The sequence below is a fragment of the Pteropus vampyrus genome, unplaced genomic scaffold (assembly GCF_000151845.1).
Source record: "Pteropus vampyrus isolate Shadow unplaced genomic scaffold, Pvam_2.0 Scaffold6, whole genome shotgun sequence".
Classification (NCBI taxonomy): domain Eukaryota; kingdom Metazoa; phylum Chordata; class Mammalia; order Chiroptera; family Pteropodidae; genus Pteropus; species Pteropus vampyrus.
In genome coordinates, this window is record NW_011888787.1 from 2,555,055 (window position 1) to 2,559,333 (window position 4,279).

The window sequence follows — 4,279 nt, forward strand, 5'->3', positions numbered from 1 at the left end:
TGCTGTGGGACATTCAAATCTTTACAAACCAACCATAGCAAAAGATCAAAAACCAGAATAGAAGTTGAGGGTGTGTGTGCATGAGTGTGTGTGTGTGTGCGTGGGTGTGTGTGTGTGTGCGTGGGGGTGTGTGTGTGTGCGTGGGTGTGTGTGTGTGCACGTGTGTGTGTGCCCGCCCACTCGGGTATGGGCATGAGCATCAGCCTGTGGATTATGGTCTCTTCCACACACAAGGTGTGTATGTGTTTAAACAGATCGTTTCTACAGGTAAACAATTTATTTCATTTTTCAAAGCACGAAAAACAAAACCGAGAAAGCTCCTCCTCTGATTTATCAGGTAGTCTTCAAAGATCTATGCAACTGGCAATATTAACTTTTTCTGGGGTCTCAGCCTATTCATGTAATCACTTAAAGGTACGTGCCATGGCAAAGTCTGAGTTTTAAGAACCAAGCACAAGGAAATACACATCAGATGAGCAGTAACGAAACTCTTGCTAGTCGGGTTCTCTGGAAATGCTTATCTAAGGATTGCATGCATTGGGACCAGAAAAACAGACCTGCCCAGTGGGTTTAGGGTGGGGCTGGGTGAAGGGAGAAGAGACAAGCTGGTAGATTTCAAGCTCGAGGACCTTCCGCATTCTTTATCTGCTCCTTCTGGAACTGCCAGAACTTAGCAGGACCCAGGGGGCAAACAGCTGATTGTCAGAAAGTGCTTCAAGTTCTCCACTAGCGTACACAGACATGAAGAGGAGAGCGTACTGGCCCATCGAAGCCGCCAGCATCCCCAGAGAAAACGAGGTGGCCCGAGGAACGGCGGGGAGGGAAAGGGCCACTGTCAGGACTCATAGCCTGGGGCAAAGGTTTCCGGGGAGGCTGAGCAGGAAGGCTTCTGGCTAAGGATTTCTTCATCCAACCCCTCGGCTCCCCCAGGAAGCCTGCTTACGACTTGTGGCAGGACTTCTCTGGCTTCCAGGGCAGGGAGGGACGTCCCTTTCCACCTACGAAGACATCAAGGGACGTGTAGATGGTACTGGACACGCTAGAGGAGAGAAGTTCTAGGAACATTTGTTGAGTTCCCATGACGCTGCACATGTGGGTCCAGGTAGCTGGGAGACACAGCTGAGTCATTGATTGTAAATCAGTGGATCAGGCAGGGCAAGTCGCCAATAATCGGTCACAGCCTCTATCCTGCAGGACCAAAGGCGGCCTGCGGCCTGTCACAGCAAAGCCATTCGGGTGGCCACTACCTGGGACCAGAACTGGTGCGCAGGATGGAACCTACTTGGCATCCTGATAGTGGGCGTGTGTCCGGGCCGGGCTTCTATGCTCACTTTGGTAAATAAGGCACGCGCGCAAAGCTCCTGAACCCTGAAAACCCATAAGTGGGGGGAAAACAAACAGCTGGGAGGGTGACGGGCCCCTTCCTGCCTGCCTCGCTGACTCGGGCCCACCTGCTGCATGGCGTTGAGAACAAGGCGCTTTTCAACTCAGGAAACCAGAAAACCACAGTCATATCCACAGAACCACAAGAAACACTGAGGTTCTGATCCAGGGTCCCCACACACCCCACAGCGAGACTCGGCTCGCTCAGGGCAAGCTTCCCTCCTGCTCACATCGGGACGCTGTGTGGCGGGGCTCAGGGGTGGCCTGGGGACACTTGCCAAGAGCAACCTCCCAGGGGATCTTGCATTACCGAGCACACAGGGGGCAAGGAGGCCAGCAGCACATCATCTTCCTTCATGCTGGCTGTGCTGTCACCACTGCCCCAAACACTGTTTATTATCTTTGGCATTTTCCCCAAACGTGCGATAAGCCCCTGCCTGGGGCACGAGGCTTCTCTTTCTCAGCTGGGACCGTCCTGTTGAGGTCAGAGGTTTTCCACATAAAGTGATGAAAACAATCCAACAGTCAACAGCCCGGACACTCCTAAAGTGACACGCGTTTGGGGAAGCATGTTAAAAAATAAAAATTAAATTAGCATTCGAATCGAATTTCAATTTAATTTACCCTTATAGTTGATATTTCTTATGTTTTCCTTAAAAGGCTAAATTGAGTCTTCTGGGCTCAGGGAACGAAAAATTACTAGGTAAGATTTTTCAATTTTGTTTTTAAAAAGGCAGCAAGTCATTTGATAATTTGAAATAAAGGTTCCATTACCAATGTCAAGTTTTAAGAATTTGCCTTAAAAACAGCATTCTGTCTCCCGGAACCTGTGATCTAGGTTTTTGGGAAACCGAAGAAACACATGGAAATTTTGCATGGTTTTGTCCGCATCGGTGCCAACTCACCAGCTCACACAAAACGTCAGCTTCCCTCCTCCTCCTCCTCCCAGGACGGAGACCAGACCATTCAGATCATGGGACAGGGGGGACCAACGGCCAGGTCCGTCTGCCCCCGGGAAAACCAGACGTTCTCATCGTCTAAACAAATCATATTCACCCCGCAAAGGGTCGGTGTGGCAGTGCACACACTCTCTACAAAGGGCTTTAAAAGCGTGTCACCCACGATGTCTTTCCCTGCGTCGATCACGTCCTGCCTTGCTTCTGCCGTCACTTGGATAATTCCCGGCCACACATCTGGTCTTAGCTTAAAAGTCACTTCTTCCAGGAAGTCTTCCCGGCCCCCAGCGTTACACTCCTAGACATCACCGATCACACTGGGAGCCCTGGGCTCAGCAGAGCTGTGTTCGGTGAGGGCGGCGGCACATCTGCCTGTCTCGCCGAGGCTCAGTGCGGTGTCTACCACTCTCTGTGAGTGAGTGAGTGAATGAATGAATGAATGAATGAGCGAGCAAGCAAACAGTGCTTGAGGACTAGGCTCTCTGCTTACTTTTCAGGCATGAGGTTCTCAGGGGCCAAACCCTCGGGGCTCAAACAGAGGCCTCCCCACGCGCACACAGTTCCTCTCCCACATGGAGCAAAGGCGAGGGGGAATCTGCTCGAACGAGGCCTCCTAGTGCTCGGCCCTTCGCTCGCCGTCCGCAGCTCCCTCCACACTCGGTCAGGAGAGCTTGGCTGCAGCCGCATGGGTCCGGCCCGCAAAGCCTCACGTAGTCACTCTCTGGCCCTTTACAGAAAGGGTGCGGGCCCCACCTTAGGGCCTAGGAGTAAGCTGATTTCTTCCAGATCCAGGTTCGAATCCTGACACTACCTCTTGCTAGCTCTGGGGCCCTGGGACACGCTCAGCACCATGGGCCTGTGTCCTCACCCCCTGCAAGAGAGGGACAATGGTTCGCAGCAAGACACTGCTGCAAGGAACAAGTGGCACACTCAGGGAGAGTCAGCTCAAAAGCTGCTACCGGGAGGTTCTCCTTGCTGTTGATGCAAAATCATCAAGCACAAACCCCAACCCATGGCAGATGCTAAACAATTGACTTCTCTCCATCCTTCCTCCTGCACGTGGGCAGGACCTGGCACTGGGAACCTCCACGCTTGCCCTGCCGACAACCTGCTGTGTGACTTTGGGCAACTCAAGGGACCTCTCTGCGTCGCTGAAACTTGGCTTACAAAATGAAGGCATTGGTAGGTGACGTGTTTCCAAACTCTGCTGGTGGTAAAAGTCTCTCAGGGGTCTCGTCAAACACCCAGTGTCCCTGGCCTCTTCCTTAGAGATTCTGGGCCTGTGGCCTGGAATGGGGCCCAGGCTGGAATTTGTCATTTAAACAGTGTTTCTTGTTTAAATGACATCAAGGTGGTTTGGCAGTGAGTTCTAATGTCTTTTAGATTGTAAAAGTCCCATAACCATGGCAAGTATGTGTGTGTGTGTGTGTTGAGGGCGGGGGGAGCGGGGGGGACAGAGAGAGATCGAGAGAGAGAGATCGAGAGAGAGAGAGAGAGAGAGAGAGAGAGAGAGAGAGAGAGAGAGAGAGAGAAGAAGGCGTGTCTTCAGGCTAAAGAAACTGTCAACTAGGCATTAAATTTCAAAAAGATATTAGGTTTGAGAATTAGTCACTGCATTATCATTCCGAAGCCCAGGTAGCCAACGTGCAGATGTGACCTGTTTGTCTCTGTCTTCTGAGTCTCATTTGCTTTCCTCCAGAGACCTCTGCTCATTCTGAGAAGGGCACTGGACCAGGACCTGCAGCTGGGATGTCCCTGCCAGCCTGTCTTGAAAAATGCACTTTCGTGACTTTCTAGAAAACTCGCCATTCCCACAGCCCCTGTCAGCACAGGTCGGGGCTCCAGGAGGCCACGTTTGAGGGAGGTGAGCATCTGCAGCCTGGAATCGGAGCCCCCAGAGGCAGGCGCCAAGTGCCAGCGGTGAGAGGCAGAGCTGGCGG